The 19,852-nt window shown below is 36.9% G+C and overlaps 1 protein-coding gene across 10 annotated transcripts in view; it reads right to left on the reverse strand.

Moving 5' to 3' along the window:
* LOC142335911 (cGMP-dependent protein kinase 1-like) overlaps positions 1–19,852 on the reverse strand; it is a 217,200-nt gene that overhangs the window by 162,486 nt on the left and 34,862 nt on the right. The window contains exon 1 of one of the 10 annotated variants that reach the window (XM_075384289.1): positions 1,494–1,506. The exons of the other annotated variants lie outside the window; for them this stretch is intronic. The gene's annotated coding sequence lies outside the window, so the exon portion shown is untranslated. Of the gene's footprint in view, positions 1–1,493; positions 1,507–19,852 lie in introns of those variants that run through there. 10 annotated transcript variants of the gene reach the window in all.

A 19,852-nucleotide genomic window follows, 5' to 3' on the forward strand; every position in this document is an offset into this window, starting at 1 on the left:
CTTAAAAAACTAATTGGATCTTTGGTTAGGGAGACTTAGTAATTGGACAAGAAATGTATAACAAATGTAAAACAAAACATATGAACTCCATAAAACTTTTTGAAACAATTAGTCAGAGCCATAAAAGCAATGAGCTTAACTCCAAAAACATAATATATGCGCATAGGGCCTCCGTTTTCGTAAATAACATCTGTCAATAATTGAGCCATGATTTTGAAAATGTCAGTAATTTACGTTAAAAAAAGCGGATTTTTTTAAAAAATTTGCGCCCCATTAAAATCAAATTTTTTTCTACGTAAGGATCCATGGTGAGATCAATATTAGCCCTGATATTTCTGCGCGGCCACAAAAAAAATTCAATCGTTCAAATGGTTTCTAATTAGATTTTTTTTACAAAATTTTTCAGTATAACAATATAAATAATGCATTTTGTATAATTATCGAGTTTAAATTCGCAAAAAACTTCAAAATTAAAATTTCAGAGGACTCTTAGTGCCAGCAGGAGAACAAATAATTCTCTTTAAGAAAATTTTAAGGTGTCCACCTCCAGCAAATTTAAAGAAACGGGGTTAAAATGCAAATTTGGTCGCATTTCTGACGAAAAAAAGTCTGAATTTTGAAAAAGGTGGCATTTACGGCCCCAGAAAGATCAAAAAATCAAATAACGGAATATCGTCTACTATTCACAAACCCTCGATACCTCCATGAAAAAGGCGAAAAATCAAAAAATCTTTTTAATTCCATATTGTACGCCGGACGGGCCTTCTAATGATACCACACACAACTCTACGATGATTAGATCAATAGGCCAAAATTGACTGAACAAAAAAAACATTCTAGCATATAGTTCCTTATCCCCTAAAGTGGGTCGGAACAATTAGGGGGGGGGTTTAGTTTCAATGGCTTTTAATAGTATCGTGGGGCTCTAATTAGAAAGACTTAAAGTTGAGATTTCTTTGTATATATTAATCATATGCTCACAATTTGAGATGAGTAATAAGACATAAAACTTCAATTTTTCACTCTTTTGTTCTCTCATTATCTTATTCACAATCATTTCAGCATCCGAATCGAAAAAGGCGATGAATCGTTCTGCCGAAAGCACCGCAGTTACGACAAACACTCCAAGTTTTCTCCAAAGTTGCAATTTTATACTCTTTGACCAGCAAATAATCGCCCGAAAGCCACGCTATATTAAACTGTGTGTAAGTTTTATTCATAGAAACGGTACTGCTAACATGAACATCAAATCGGGTGTTAATTTCGTCAATTCGTTCTCCGATTCGCTGAAAAACTCGTTTATTGATCAGCAATTTGTTCAAACTTCCGCTTGGTAAATAGTTGTACGCGTGACCAGACAAATGTTCAGCAAAATACTCGATAAGAGCGTTGGAATTTTCCGAGCTGACCTTTAAGAACTTCTCAAACGAAGCGCCTATAAATATATAACCGAAAGTCGGTAAAACGTGCTCAAAATGTGTGCAGCTTATTACCAGTTGTTGTTTGTGTTTCCATTTCATATCGAGAATGAAGAAATCTAAATGAAGAGTGTTAGAGGTGAATTGAGTCTGGCCAAAACTGAGATATTGGAGCAAATTGTCCTGTGCAAAACCGCCGTTTATACAAGGTTGATTGCTGGAAATAGTTTCCTTTTTTCAGCTTGTTAAAGACAATTTTTTTCTGCCATTGTAGCAGTGGAAATACTGAATGTATACCTCCAACCAATCAGATACTGAGAAGACACTATTCTCTTTTATATAGAGAGAACTGAACTAACTCCAGTCAGTCCTTTAGTTAGATACACCATTTGAATATCATTGACTCCAGTGCTATAAGTCTTAACCACCGTAATAATAGAAGTTTACTCTCAGTGTGTTACAGAGTCGGTTAGTCTTAGAGATATAGGTAAGTCTACTTCGAGCGCAGAAATAAGTAGCCCTAGCTCTTTATACTTTAGGGCTGTAAAAGGAGCCCACATCGGGTCAGCCTTAGCTGGTGCGACCAGTGAGTTAACAAACTCTAACAGTAAAAAGAACTCACACAAAAAACCGTTTTCTTTTTTGAGAAAGAAACTTAAAACTAGACTACATAGCTTTTTACTCTATATTTATTTAAAAATTAAAAAAAAGGGGAACACAGCCCCAACAAAACAAAAACTACTAAGATTTAAACAAAGAAATAACCAGAATGGATCATCACATTGATCAAACCTCTTCCCACGTACCGACGCACTCGGACGAATTACAACTAGCTGTTCTTAAACAACAAAACAAGCGTTTAACACGAGAAATTCTACCCTTTGAAGTTAAACACTATCAACACCAAGATGAGTTGAATATACTCTTCAATACAGCAAAACAGCTTAAATATCACTATTTTGCAATAGGACAACGACCTCACCTCTCTTTGCCAGAAAAGGCATCACAGGTTTCATGAACCGCCTTTCTTTCATATTTAGTTGAAATTTACGGAACTCAACTCACAAAAGGTTCAGTTCTTTTCGTTTGTGATCCACTCACAAATAATTATATCTCGTTAATATACGATACTTTATTTCACCCATTATCAGACACACTATTTGAACTCCTTAACGGAATATGGTCCGAAATACAACCCTCGGATAGAGAAGGGATCGTTCGAAAATCTTCTTTCGAATTTCTTAAGCGCCTTGCACCTACACTTAATGCCAATGCTTCACACTCTCCAAAAGAAAGCGTACACAAAATCGCTCGACAGGAAATAGAAGGATTCACTCAACTTCTGAAGATATATATATATATATATATATATATATATATAAGCTCTGTCACAGATGCAGACTTAATGAAGAAGAGATTTTTTATTCTCTCATACTCCTGTCTTGGTGTATACACAGATTAATAACTAAATTACCAGAAACACTGCACTATATATATGACCAAAATTGGTTTCCACAAAGTTTTATAAACATTACGGAAATACCATCCGAAACCATTCAAAAATTATCCATTAACCACTAAAAAACAGAAATTAGAAACTATAATGCGGAAACACAACAATTTACTTGTACAAATATTACAGAGAACGCAAATACTTCTCTGGAAGTTTCACCCATTGAAAATATGGATACAATAATCCACTCTCAACAATCGGAAAACCGCATGAATGAAACTACTGAAATTGATTTCAATTCAACATTGCTGGATGATGGAACAATCTTTTCATTACACACGGTAAAAACATTAATTGATCTTGGAGAAAATGATCAAAATAAAAACCAGAATAACAATAATAAAAATAATAATAATAATTCTACTACTAATACCGCTGAGAGCATGCATATTTACCAAAATCACCAACGCAGAGAACCTGTGAACTCGACTGAATTGACACAAAGTTCAAATACATTAAATACAACTATACCAATATTACTGAATGTAGACACACCTTTACCACGTCTACACAGACAAAATTCCGTAAAATTCAATACTGAACCAATTATTCTTAATAACTCAACCCAACCCACACAGGGGACTAATCAAAACATTCAAATCCCCCCACAACAATTAGTAAATATTGTTAGACAACTAAATTCACAAAGTACACATAATAAAATTGCACCGACTCCTTATTATTTACAAGCGATGTCTACACAAACGCCATCACCTGTAGTCCTTAAGAATACACAGATGATGTATCCCTATCTAGGCGGCTCGGTACCAATGCAACGGTCTTTAAGACCGTTTGACGATGCTGATCCTACCTATACAACAGAAGATTTTCTAAATGCTATCACAGCAAATATGGTAATGACAGCAGGACCAGAGCCAACTGACTCACCATTTCATGAAGCCTGGATCTTGAAACGAATTGCCATGATTGAAAGCGGCCCTAATAGAACCATTACTACAACGATATTCACATCCTCCATTAGATATTAAAAAGAATTGGCAAGCCTTTTGCCTTGAATTTCAGAAAACATCTGATAACCAATAATCGCAAAGACAAGCGAAATTATTGCTAAAAAGCATAAATCGTGCTTCTGGTGAACAAATTAAAACGCTAGCACTAAGAATAGAACAAATGGCTCGAAAAGCATATGTTAACAATGCCCCAGATATGCGAAATGCACAAATGAATGACGCACTCGTCGAAGCACTTGACCCAGAACTAACTAGAATAGCACTTAAAAAGATTGCAAATAAAAAATCAACCGCATTGGAACCACAACTTCCATTTGCAAAACTTGTCGAAAAAATACTCCAAGAAGATATTACAAGAATGCATATTGATCGACACAAATTAAATACAAATTCCACTCTTTCACCCTTAAATAATAATCTCTCCATTGAAACAGACAATCTCACAGTAGATGATATATACGCAATGGAACAAGATATTTCTCAGGGAATAAATGTAGTACGACACAAGTACTCAAATGATCCAAACTCAAAAGGAAAACCACTCTTCCTAAAATTTTGCAAAAAGTGTTCAAGCTCAGGACATAGTATTTCTGCGCGCCCTGAAAAACGATATATAAAACCTCTTGATAAACATAATTTCCAAAAACAAACTTTCAATCAAGCAATGAAAGGTAACCAAAATCTTCCCAACAGACAAGTCACATCGAATAATATGACAGGTAGACCACTACCATTTTCACATCGCTCTCGCAGCAATGGCAGAGAACATCGAAATCATTCAAGACACAGAAGCCAAAATAAATTCTCAGAAAATAACTCAAAACCCTATTATGAGAACTGCAATTTTAAACTACCGAGTAGAAACGGTTCACCATACCCAAGACCAAATTTTCAAACTAATTCTCAACATAATTCCTGACCACAATCACCTCACTACAATCGGGACGGAAATCGCTCACGACGACCGTTCTCACAAAATAGACTCGGTAATGTGAGAAATTACATTAATTCATTGCTAGATCCAGAACAATCAGATAACACTGCGTCAAACACTGAAAATACAGACACCATAAACGTCTCCGAGGAAACACTCCTCGAACAGCAATTTAATGATTTACTTTTGAAATTAACCCAAGACACACAAGATGAATATTTCAATTGCCAAGTGGAATGTAAAACTCTCACAGAAGAAGACATTCTGTCTACCTCCTGTAAAAACAACATATGGGTACTACCACTTACAATATATACACAACAAACACCTGACCATAAAAAACAATTTCCCCACCGCATCTAGAAATAGATTTTCTACTCGACTCTGGTGCAACACTTAAAACCATTAAATAGTGACACTTGGAATGAAATCAAAGAATATCTTAAATTGCAGCTAAAAGCATCAACATTTGTTATCTCAGCAGCAAATAATTCTAAATTAGAGTCAATAGGTACAAAAAAACTTACACTCTACCCAGACGTAACTGAGAGTCGAAATCTCAAAAACACTTCGTTTACACTCACTTTTCATGTATCAAACACAAAATTTAATATTCTAGGTACAACTTTCCTAGAAAAATACGTAGATTCAATAAAATTTTCTTCTCATACACTCGAGATCAAAGATAATAATGATATAAAATCACTAAAATTTTACGATCCATCAATTAAACCACCCCCGTATTATTCACGATGATTTCCAGTAATTGGAGATCACTCAATATACTTTACACCCTCTGAACACGGAATTTTAACTTATTCTTTAACCGCATATGAATGTAAGAAAAAAAATGCCAGTGGTACTATCCTCCATGCATCTGATTTTTCATTCATACCACTGCGCAAAAACATGTTTTTCTCTATAATGGATATAATTAATCTCGAATATCCTTATCAGTCATTTATCCAAATATTAATACAAAATCCTTCCAATAGCCCACTAAAAATCGTAAAAGGAATAATTGGATATGCACAACAAGATGTTTCACTTAACGACTATCAAACCAGAAAATATCGCATAAATGAACTCACAGAAATCATGGATGCTTATACTTTGAATTACCCCACACAAAGTAGATCAGAAACACTTAAAAAGACTCTATTGCTTAAATCTTAGTAAGCAACAAGAACGCAAATATAAATCACAGCAGAAAAAATTTACCAAACATTTTGATGTCTCAAAATTCACTGAATCAGATAAAGAATTTCGCACCATGTTTAATTTTGAACACACAAAGCTAACAAACACAGTTTGAAAAATTAGCACAACTCCTTACACAATTTAAAAAATGTTACGCAACCTCTAAATTCGATGTTGGCAAAATTAAGGTAAAACTAAACCTTCCCCTAAAAGCAACAGCTCTCTTTAAAAAGCAACGAGCTACTCGTATTCCACTTCAATAACAAGATAGAGTACAACACTAAATCGACATCTTAAAACATTTTGACATCATAGCACCCGTAAATCCAGACTCTTTAACCAACGGCAACACATTTATTAACCCAGTAATCATCCTTAAAAAGGAGAATCACTGAAAATTGTCCTAGACGCTCGTCAATTTAACACAATGATTGACGAAACAAAATGTAGTTGGCCCACAGAACCAACCCAGATTATATTAACACGGATTAAGCGACCAATTTTCTCTATAGCTGATATAAATAGCGCATACAACCAAATGCCACTTGATAAACCACCACAAAGACTCACGAATTTTGTGATTGCGGGACAATAGTATTGTTTTAAACGCCTATCTTATGGTATTTCTATTGGCCCAGCAGCTTTCTAAACCTTTATGAGAAGTATTTTTAAACCACTAAATTGAAAAACAAAATAATTATTTGTTTTCATGATTTTTTCGTCCAAGATACAACAACAGACACAATGTTGGCAACACTTACTCAATACCACACTATTTTAGCGAATGAAAACCTCAAAGCTGCTCCAGATAAATCTTTCTTTTTCTTAGGTTCAGTTAAATTTTTTGGACACCAAATTCAAAGTAACCACATACACGCACTCAAATCAAAAATAGACGGATTTTTAAAACTACAACCACCCAAAAAAAAGAAATTCAAAATTATGTCGGATTTCTCACTTTTATTTCAAAATATAAATACAAACTACAAGTCATTCTTCGACCTTTTCATCTCCAACTCAGAGATACAAAAGATTTTAAATGGACTCCTGAATTACAACAAACATTTGATAGAGTAAAAAAAGAACATACGGACGGAACACTCCGCCTCGCAATCCCTAATTCAGAAAAACCTTTTTATATCCTCTGCGATTTCTCCAACTACGACATTGAAGCTGCCCTCCTCCAAAAAAATCAATTTTGGAAAAAGGAGTTAGTATCGGCAAACTCTCGTCTATTTTCAACCACAGAATTTAGACTATCCACCATTCTTCGTGAATGTTCAGCTATCATTTATGCACTTTCAGAATACGAGTTTCTTATTCAGGGATCTAAACACCCAATAATATTATACACTGACCATAAAACAATTTTATTTTTATTCACACAAAACAATAAACCAAACCACAGCGTTTACAAATTTCAATTAATTTTAATGAAACTTCCAAACTTACACATAGTTTGGACGGAGGGAAAAAATTTTTCACTTCCCGATCTACTGAGTCGCTCACTAACGACTACAACACTAGACGAACACCGTCTCCGTACAGTAGAAAGACCCGGTTCGATTAAATTCTTTATGACACACAATCAAATTACACAACCTATACAGTGTCACTACGCTGTGTCAAAAGAATAGATTATTTCAATATCTACAGACACTCATGTAGAATCACCAAAATTTATAATCTATTTACAGATTAAGGATAACTTTTTCAAAGTACAATTAGAAAATGATCTCTACCGCCCAGTTTCATATTAGGAATTTAAAACTAAAGCACAGCTTTTAGAGAATATGCACCAACAAAAACTACAACAAATTAAAAATAACTACTCACTGCCAGAATTTTATCCTATCATACAACACACGGATGTTACACTAAACACAAATAAAACAGAAAATTTCACACAATTTAATCACGACGCAAATTATGCCGAGTTATTAAATAGTATGAAATTTTCACTCCCAGCAATGGATGACTTTATACCAAAATCCCCAACCCTCTATAATAACTTCTATGAAGAACAAACTGAAATAAATGATACGCTTCTTTATGAAACACAACAACAAGACCCAGTTTTCAGACATTTTCTACTTTGGAAACACTACAAAAATTCCCCCACCCCCTTCACTAACTATACGAGCAAATAAAGGATTACTACACTATTATAGACGTTTCCAAAATTTAAGTACTAATGAAAGCAATAATCTCTTGTATTACATACAAGAAACAACGTCACCAAAAATTTGTCTTCCACTCTCTCTTCACATAGTCATCTTTTACAAAGCACACTCTCTTGATCTTTCAGGACACCCTGGTCGTGACGAAACACACGCAACAATCACGAAAAATTACTATGTTCCGAACATTGATACATGGATAGCGATACTTACACAAGATTGCTTGAATTGCCAAACTAGCAAATTCATGCCAAACCTCTTAATGGCACCACAACAGCCAATCTTAGAAGTTTCACCATACTTCAATCACCGTATTTCAATGAATACAAAAGGTCCAATCTCACCGTCTTCTGATGGGAACTCTTACGTCTATGTTATTGTAGACGCATTTACACATTATGTTGTACTCCACCCTTCACCCAAAATTGATGCCAATCACGCACTCACATTATTATTTGACCATTGGATTGTCAAATTTGGAATACCAGATATTTTGGTTACAGATAACGGAAATTAATACATTAACGGAGAATCCAGACATTTCTGTCGCACAAATAATGTACAATTCAAACCACGTACGCCATATGCACCGTGGTCTAATGGACTCGTTGAAAACAGTAATTGCCAATTAAACACATTTCTTCTTACCGTCTTAGACTCATACGCAACCACTCAAAACAAATACCTATGTTTTAGTTGTGAACAAAGCCACAGAAACCGGAGTATCGAAAAAGATCCAACCAAAAAAAATTGGACCTTACAAAATAATAGATACTCCTACATTAGTTACGTAGTTGGCCCACAGAACCAACCCAGATTATATTAACACGGATTAAGCGACCAATTCTCTCTATATCTGATATGAATAGCGCATACAACCAAAAGCCACTTGATAAACCACCACAAAGACTCACGAATTTTGTGATTGCGGGACAATAGTATTGTTTTAAACGCCTATCTCATGGTATTTCTATTGGCCCAGCAGCTTTCTAATCCTTTATGAGAAGTTTTTTAAACCACTAAATAGAAAAACAAAATAATTATTTGTTTTAATGATTTTTTCATCAAAGATACAACAACAGACACAATGTTGCCAACACTTACTCAATACCACACTATTTTAGCGAATGAAAACCTCAAAGCTGCTCCAGATAAATCTTTCTTTTTCTTAGGTTCAGTTAAATTTTTTGGACACCAAATTCAAAGTAATCAAATACACGCACTCAAATCAAAAATAGACCGATTTTTAAAACTACAACCACCCAAAAAAAAAAATTCAAAATAATGTCGGATTTCTCACTCCTATTTCAAAAAATATATTCAACCTACAAGTCATTCTTCGACCTTTTTATCTCCAACTCAGAGATACAACAGATTTTAAATGGACTCCTGAATTACAACAAACATTTGATAGAGTTAAAAAAGAACTTACGGACGGAACACTCCGCCTCGCAATCCCTAATTCAGAAAAACATTTTATATCCTCTGCGATGCCTCCAACTACGACATTGGAGCTTCCCTCCTCCAAAAAAATCAATTTGGAAAAAAGGAGTTAGTATCGGCAAACTCTCGTCTATTTTCAACCACAAAATTTAGACTATCCACCATTCTTCGTGAATGTTCAGCTATCATTTATGCACTTTCAGAATACGAGTTCCTTATTCAGGGATCTAAACACCGAAAACAGTAATTTCAAATTAAACACATTTCTTCTTACCGTCTTAGACTCATACGCAACCACTCAAAACAAATACCTATGTTTTAGTTGTAAACAAAGCCACAGAAAACGGAGTATAGAAAAAGACCCAACCAAAAAAAATTGGACCTTACAAAAAAATAGATACTCCTACATTAGTTACGTATAAACTAGAAAATTTTTCTGTTAAGCAAATCACTCGTCATAGAAGTAATATAGTACCATATTATCCCAAAGAACTCTTCGTTCAAGAACAAATGGAGAAAAACTTCTCGGCGGTTAATTCACATTTGAAACTCCGAAAAAGCCACCATTTACCAAGTCGAAGTCTGTCTCATTCAGTCTAGGCAATCTAAATGTACCATCCAGAGATAACCTTCCTACCAACTACCTTGTAACCCGTCTGAAAAACCCGAACATAGTTCGGCAAACTACACTAGAAGAAGCAATCGTCTCCGACGACAAGCAACAAAAGACTATAGAGTCTTTATACCACAATAAAAAACACCGGCTTCACGAACAACGCATGTTTAAAATATTCACACTTCACTATTGGAATACAAGCAAGATAACTCTCCTCGCTTTAAACAGCCGAAAAAAATTTAGCATAACACGCTAAACAGCTACTGAACATAACTTAAATGAAAAAACAATTCGCTCGTTCTGTTATACGAGAGGGATTATTAGGATAGTTCTTTCACCCCTCTCGCCCGTAATACAGTTACTTTCACTGGGAAAAATAATTAAACGCCTTAGCACAGTAAACAAAGCACACGGACTATCTCCTCACCTGCTACCCTAGCAGAACCACAAAAACCACTCCATCAGGAAATGAAAAGAAGGGAATTACAGGCCATTCCACACGATAATCATCAAAAAGGAAATTAACCAAAAATTAAGTTTATAACCAACCCACAGCTCGCTCCGGGAGCAATTCCCTAATCTCATTAATTTGCCAAGATATCACTCGGTATCTTTTTTGTACCCGAATAAAAAGTAGTGGTCAGCAAAAATCATACCGTCTAAAATCACTTTTCAGTCCACCGTTCTCAAAACTTAGTTGCTTCTCTCTTCTCTCTTCTTTTTCAACAACCTTCAATAACTCTTACCTAAAACTTCTCTTTTCCAATCTTCTAATTTTAAACTTAGGAAAGTCTCTCTTTTTCTAAGTTCTAAATCTCATCTTTCACTTTTTTCTCTCTAAAAAAAGAAATGTCTGACAGTACAGTTCTTTGCCTCCTTTGACTTCTAATTTACTTGACTTCGAAGACAGCTCACAGAAAGCTCAAATTCTGCTCACGAAAGCAACAACAACAGCACTCAAATTGCAACTTTCAGTCTCACAGTACTGAAAGAATTCTTCTCGGCGAAACTTTACCAGGTATGCACATAACTTCTCAACACAGACTAGAAGTATTGTTTAAAAGAACACCCTACGCGGATACATTCAGATATATTCAAATTTTTAAACCTAAACAAGTCCGTTTTCAAGATATCTTTTAGATCCTTGATCACATCCCGTATTCACACATTTGTTGTGATTGGGTTTTTTATATTAGAGACTTTAATATCGAACACATTGCTCTTTTCTATCTTCCAATTTTTCCATCACATGCAACACCAAACCTCTCTGAAATTCTTTATACAGATATTGTCTACACTGTTAATCTCGACGCTATCCCAGCCTCATATGATATAAAATATGTTAAAGAACTCCTAAGATTGTATGAACAATACCAACAAATTGTCAAACAACAACAGCACAACAAATGAAATCATGTATGCACAATTTATTTTTTCATTTGAAAGAAAAGTTTATACAATTGCTGAATTGTTAACAGTTTTCTCTGCTGATTTTTTAGATCTCATCTATTTCCATAATGTCAATCCACCAGAATCACACTGCGAAACAATCAGAGTAAGTGTACCTACTTTAAATCTCTTAATAATTGTTATCCCCACCTCTACTGACTAGAAAATTTATTATTGCGTTATTGTAACAATTGCGTCCTCTAATCAACAATCCAACACTAACCCAAGTGTTCCCCCGTCTCAGAACCGCCTAGTTGCTCAGAAAGCGAAGCAACTAAACAATCAACTCCCAAAAAGTCATCATTTTAAATTTTTAATAAAAAATCGCAAGCACAAGAAACTGAGGAACACCCAAACTCAGTCATTACTACTGCCAAATCTTCAGATAAACCTCGTCCTAATGGACACTCCCCCCCCCCCCTATACCCCGCAATCGGTAATCCTATATCCCCCCATCAAAGTCAAACGCAAATACACCAAACGCAAGCACAACAGCAACAACAAATAACCGCACAAACTTTAATACCATACAATGGTTTTCTCCCAAATAAAACACTCCCTCCACCTACACTTATACCAGCTCCTCCACGAGCATCACAGCCTGAATTACTCAAACACTCCACAGCTCTCCACTCAACCAACAAATTTTGCAAAAGCCGATAAAATTAGTAGTTCAGAATTGCCACAGCCAATTCACACTGCTTCAACTATTAACGACACCACACATGATATAAGCCTTCTTTCTGACACTTCTAATCCTGAATCAATTAGTTCTCAATTTTCTTCACCTACTGCATCACAAATTGCGAATAATCCTTTTAATCCGCCACAAGGACCAATAACAAATATTGAACGCTTGTTATCACAAGCACACTGGAACCACTCTTTTAATATAGTCAATTCATCACCTTCATTTCAAAGCTCATTACCACTCAGCTTCCCGGGTACACCACCCATTATCACTCTAAGCTCAAATTCACCTACACCAGATCTTGATCAACATTCTCACCACTAATTTGGGAAACAACCCGATACGACACGAACATACCCAACTCTACCACTATTATTAGATCCCAAATTTATTGTTTCCCCACCCTCCTTCTTTGGAGACCATAACAGTGGTGAACAATTACACAATTGGGCTTAGCAAAGAATATCGAAATCATAAAAAATAACACCCGTACAAAAGCAAAGAGCTCACGAATTATTAAAACAGTCAAAGATCACTTTCTCTGTTGAAATTGTTGTGGAACAAGATGAACTTATTTTTCACCCACAAGCTGCAGCACTACCTATCTTTAGAGTTAAAACTAACCCGTCACCTTTTATTTGTAAAGAAAAACACAACAAATTTGATAGAAACACGAAAAACACTGCAGGACACTTTGTCTTCTATATTCCACACTCTGGACTTTCTTGCACATATACACTACAAATTTAATTTTCATATTGCTTAATTTATTCTTTTCATGTCCACTTCCAGTAAAAAACCAAATAAAGTTGACCAACACAACATTTCCACACCCAAAACAGGCATACAAGATCTTGTCGTCACACATTATGATTATAAGCTCAATAAAATTGGCGAACGTAAGATCAAGCCGGCCGATTTTAAAATCCTCCCGGCCCAGGTACAAATCTTTTCACAGATTCGAACACTACAAGTACGCGTTTACGTCATACAAGCCAAACTTAGCGACAAGGAAAGTTTTTTTTCACAAAATCGCACTCAAAGGAGGTTTTTGGTTTGATCACAATTATTGGTATGTTAACAATATGGAACGGCCTTCTTTTCCACAGATATTGCAGCTCGTAGAGAACTTGCACGCGTTGGTCTCATACTTAAACACCACTATCTCCCTCAAATGACCCTCGCTGGCAGGCAAATATAGAAGAAGAACAAGGCCGTTTTCGACTTGACCGTTATAGACCTTTCGCTTTCCCACACAGAAGCATGGTCTATAATCCACGAGATCATAGTTGGATTTCTAACGCCACAGATAACCTCTGGGCTAACTGTCCCGGTAAAGACTCAGAACACGAATATAATGTCATCCACACACTAGGATGGTCACTTCAATTAACTAACATCACTCACACCTTTGAATTTTGCCTCAGAACACATGTACTATGGTACAGTTCGCATTAAATGCGATTTATAATGAGGCCACTGTCCTCCAAATGACACGCTATGAAAGCCATAGTATTTTGGGAACCCAAAAAGCACTGTCGTATTCTTGATGTTGGAAGATCACACGCACCTATGATTAAATTTCAAAAAAGATACTTCATTGAAACACTTGAAAAAACTGAAACTAATTCTGGCAACAAACACATGCCACACATGTATTCTTGTCGTTTTCAAAAACACCTTTATGATGAATCTGCACTTTCACGTTTTGAGGTTCTCACGAAAACTCTCTATAAATTTAATGAAGACCGCCAATATATTGCCACTCGATGTCAAGACATTTTTATACAATACAAAGAAGGTTTTAATTTTGACTCGGGAAAACCGTCACCCGACTTTGACGGCACACACATGACAGTCCTTGACGGACCATCCTCTTTAACACCTTACACAAAAGCAAATATCCGTGATGGATATGTTATTCCACAATAATCACAATTATACCACAAATCAGAAAAATATGAGTTATTCAGAAAACAAAATTGGTTTGGTGCAGTCAACCCGAATGTCCAAATTGATGCAAAACTCGATTACATGATCAGTCGAATTTTACTCGAAATGGATCAAACAAGCTTGAATATTTAAAAAAAAAACTCTGCGACTTAGATCGCGATTTGAAACAAACCGCTTTCATTTTACTAAGACAGAAATTTCCTTTAGTTGGTTATATTATTACAGGACAGCGACACACATTCGTTACACTTAAAAGTCAAAATGTAATTTCACTCTTTCATTGTAAAATCGTTTCATCACTCCTTTGTGTATTAGAAAATCAATGCTTCGAACGTATTCCTATATACTAATAAAACAAATCACAATTTGTTGACCAAGTCACCCGAAAGAGTTTCCCCTGATCTATTTAAGCACCGAGTAAATCCGAAAATTTTGATCAACAAATCTCAGTCGACGCAGACGGCGATGACACATATCGCTTAACACCCTATCCAATTAAGGCGCGAAACCCCGTTAAAACTTTCACGCCTGACGAAGTTGAAAACCGCTTCACCCACGCTTATTTAACCGCGCAACAACTTGGAATATACAGTCAACACGACTACACTAAGTCAATAGATAAGATGAAATTTAACCAATTAGTCGATGACGCAGCAGAAAAATTGTAAGTAGTACGAGCAGTATATTTTGCAGATCTTGCAAAACAAGCACAATTACAAGCACAATTCTCACAATTACGCACAGAATATAATGATTACTTTGAAAACTCTATAAAAAGGCAAAGAATTCACCTTCTGCTGACTTGATTGGCGTGACTTGATTAATGGCAACTATTTAAAATAATCCATCATAAGAATCTTTTGACATCCTTGGTACGTATTAAAAGAAAAGGCCATAATATGGAATTTTTTTATTTTTTAACAGTGCCTATTCGGCCTGTTTTGTAGTGCATTTAACACCTACAATTTAAAATCACTTTTAGGACCCAATATCACTTTGGCTAATATTATAACCTCCGGATTTTTCGGAATATTTTCACAAACAATATTCCACGTGCTCCATATGAAATAAACCACCATCACTTAAAAAACGGCGTAGACACTCAATTGACAGTTGCACTCCACACTCACAACAAGAATTGAATTTGTTACACAAAAATTTCGAAAATTTCAAAAAGAAATTCTCTTCTCCTGTGCACAATAATTCAAATCAACCACACACGTCCACTTTACCAGCTTCTATTTATCAATGCTATGAAACACCAATTGACTCTCGCACGAAACCAGATTTTCAATTTCTTCACCTACACACTTTTCAAACTAATAAGCGTAAACGCTCACGTGGAATTTCTCTTTCACGAGACTCTATTGACAAATATCCTGACTATCAGGAAATTCCAGAAGAACTTTTTCTTAATCTTCCAAGTACTCGCCTTTAAAACTCTTTTTGTTATAGTACCTCCACTGCAGTTCCCATCCCCAAAGAAGGAGGCTCACCAATCCCTCCAAATGTCGATCCTACAGCATACGACCTCATCATGCTGGAGGTTGATGACATTCTGCCCTCACCCCTCACTCCACTGGTACTGGCACCCACAGTACCCGAGCCAGTTTGCGAAATGCAAACACCGGCCCTCTTCACGATGGCGCAATCCTCCCTAAAGCCACAGTCTGTGGACACGGCCAATTATGTGCGGATGAACCCACTGCCTTCACCAGCCACCTCTTCCTCGAGTTCAGGTGAACTTCACCTGTACATAGACAGTGACACGAGCTCACCCTCAGTTCCTACAGGACCACAAAGCTCGTCACAAGAGCTGCTCCTCCAGGGAACCAGCCAGGTGCCACAGCCACCTCCAGTTGTCTTTACTGCACACACAGCAGTATCCACATCACAACCACCACCCCAGCCTACGAGAGCTGATGAAGTAGCCTCTTGGGCTGATGAAGTAGCCACAGCGGAGCAGTCTGGCCGCTCCACACCAGAAACAGTCTTTCTTAATTGGGCGTACTCTGGTAGGATTCGTGGACAACGACCACGTTACACAGCCACTGGTTTACCCACCACCAGTAATACCCACACCGCTCACACAACGCCCACCGGTACCCTCACCGCGGTACGGCCCGACCATACCACCTCTCAGGCCACAACAGACTTTCCCTCAGCCACCCTCTACGATCGACCAACGTCGACGGACAACTACCCGTGTACCGACCCCTCACCTAGGAGGCGTCCACGAGCTACAGCGCACGAAATATACCCCGTTCTTTCCTCACAAATACAGGCTTCACAGTCTCCTGCCCGCCACAAAGCAAGCCCTTCACGAGGCCCACAGCCCTCATCTTCTCTCGGGAGACCTAACCCTTTTGCACCAACACACGTAATTCCACAACGGTCACAAGGACCAAATTTCCAATTTCATGAATTTACAAACCCTCTCGGCATTAATACCATACAGGGTATATATGTGCCCAAGAGCATCAAATACACTTCCACCCCGCCTCAACACACACTGAAGCCTACAGCCAGTTCCTGTTCTCTTGGACAATGGGAGAACGAATATGTTCAAGAAGGACGGGATAAAGATTTACCTCTAGAATGCCTACACTTTCCCCTAAACCCTCGCTTCACGGAACGATTTCGGCATCTTTCTAAGTGCTTCTTTGAACTTGCGCCAAAACGACAACCTCAATACTTTCCTCAATCGCGACACTGCACCCTACAAAATCTATGCTAAATACGATCCTTTTTACTTGCAATTCGGTTTTTTGGATCCCACACAGATGGATATAAACAAGACTACCCACAAAGTAAATCGAGTGAAGATGCTTCACACGATGCACAACTACTTATTTGTGCAACATCACTTTCAGCACACTATTCCAAATATCCAATTCGCCTCTTCAGTACGCTACTAGAAAGCTTACTTCACCCTACTACATGAATTAGAGTTACATCATCCAACCTAACTATTGTGAAGGCACCCTCCGTAATTTTGATCCTATCAAAAATTACTTCATCTTTTCTCCACTCTATGCCAAGAATGATCGCCCCGTCCACGTCCCGATCGAATTTCTACAATGTGTAGAAGGAGGCGCCACGAAGTGTGCCTATGGGCACACTTTCAACCTCCTCTACAGGGACTGGATGGTCGATAAGCTAGACAACCGGCAGTCATCACAAGAGGAAACACAGATCTTCAATCACCGTCTTGCGTTACAACCACACTGTAACGCTGATCTGTATCCTCGCGCCCTTGCTGCTTGCCTGGCACGTGATCCGGAATTCCTCGCCTTCTTCCGTGATCCAGACATTCGAGCTCCGGACTTCGAGTTCGAATATAGGACGTATGCAACAGACCTACAGCAACACCTTGGGCTCATAGACCCAAAAAAAGAGACTCACTGCTCTCAAAACTCACCTGAAACTCTTTTCTTTTCTTTTTTTCTCTTTTTTTCGGGACTTACGAAAGAAAGTATAAAATTTAACCGATAGATTTAATAGGAAAAGTAGCTCACACAGTAGCTAAATGATGGATTTCCACCAGAAGGTAAGCTGGTAAATCCGACTGGTCAAAACTTTGTACCAGGTGGAGATGAACAGAAATCTCCTCGTGCAAACAAGACAGAAACTGTGGACTACATGCGATCCTCCAACTGGGACAAACTCCTCACTATAAGACAGTGAGAGCAGTTGGACATACTCTACCAGGACAGACGTCACTGGCCAGCACACCCTGTAACTGGCACCCTTACTGGTTCTACAATGAAGACGAACCTCTTCACTGACGACACTAGTCACTACTTCACTGGCAGGGATACCAGACGACGACACAAGTCACAACCCACTGCAGAGAAGACACAACTCATCACTCATTTCACCCTACCCTTCGACGATGATGACAAATTCAACGTATTTCTGCTACACCTCACAAATTCGGATTTGAAACTCTCAACCCCGGATAGATGTAGCAGTGGAAATACTGAATGTTTACCTCCAACCAATCAGAGACTGAGAAGACACTATTCTCTTTTTTATAGAGAGAACTGAACTAACTGTAGTCAGTCTTTTAGTTGGATACACCACGTGTATACCATTGACTCTGGTGCTATACTTCTTAACCACCGTAATAATAGAAGTTTACTCTCAGTGTTTTACAGAGTCGGTTAGTCTTAGAGATATAGGTAAGTCTACTTCGCGCTCAGAAATAAGTAGCCCTAGCTCTTTATACTTTAAGGCTGTAAAAGGAGCCCACATCTGGTCAGCCTTACTATCTCTTCCAAACAAACTAGAAAATCAATGCATTTCTAGATATAGACATACAAGTAATGGCAGTTAATTGTGCAAGTTACAGAAAAGAAACGTAATTCTTAATAAAAAATAAAATGGTTTTGAGTTTCTATCAATGATATGGACTAGAGAAACTGCTGTCGTAAAGCAGACGTATAAAGCCAACTGATTGTCAGCGTGGAAAGAAAAAATTATACTTTCTTTTAAATACATGTGCCGAAATAATAATTCCTTGATGCTAATAAAAAGACAAAAGAAAAGGACAAAATAGAACACACCCCGAAAAACAGAAAGTTAGCATGAAAAAAATTGGAATTTTTTTTGCAATAATTTTTCCACTATTCTACATCAAAAATATTGTCATAATTTTGAACTCCCATCTGGTTTGATTGATTCTAATTTTTCGGATGCCATTTTTATCCAAAAAAATTCAAACGGAGGAGAAAAATGAGTCTTTATCTTTTGTAATCTTGTATTCAGTTGAAATTTCATTAGTGGTTTTCTATTGACCAATCTAGTCCTAACTTCATTGGCTTCTGACAGTCCTACCTATAGCCCTACTCTTGATTTAGTTGATTTTTCAACAAATTTTGATTGCCCTACCTATTCTACCTTGACGTTTCTGTGGTTTTTGATTACCCTGCCAAGCCTTCTCTTGCTTTTGGTTAACGTTTCATCGGTTCTGATTGCAATACGTACCCTAGCTCCTCGAAGTGATTTTTTGTTCAAACTAGAGTAGAAAAAAGCCTCGTCACCTGGTTAATGTTTTCGATTTATTTAACCTATGCCATTCTTTGATTATATGTTTGCAATGGAACAAAAACTGCAGCACAAATAAAACCAAAACAGTTGTCGCTTCGATACACAACATCAGTATTGGCCAAAAAAACCTGTTTGAACTTTGCGCCCAGGAAAAAAAAATCTGCAATATTATATATATGGTAATGTTTGCAAAAATATGATAACTCTGTTAAAAACTGTAAACGAAATTGCGTCCGAGAAAATTCTTCCGAGAATTACTTTTTGTCGATCAACAAAATTTGTTTCAAAATCGTTTTTCAAAATTACGTCTAGCGTGAAACAAAAATATATTGAGCTTCAAAGATTCAAAAATAGCATTTAAATAATCCATATCACAATAAAACTCGGTCATTAAAATTTCGGGTGACCGGACAAAATATCTAATGTCAAAAT

This window comes from Convolutriloba macropyga, chromosome 3, assembly GCF_964194025.1.
Source record: "Convolutriloba macropyga chromosome 3, txConMacr16.3, whole genome shotgun sequence".
NCBI lineage: Eukaryota > Metazoa > Xenacoelomorpha > Acoela > Convolutidae > Convolutriloba > Convolutriloba macropyga.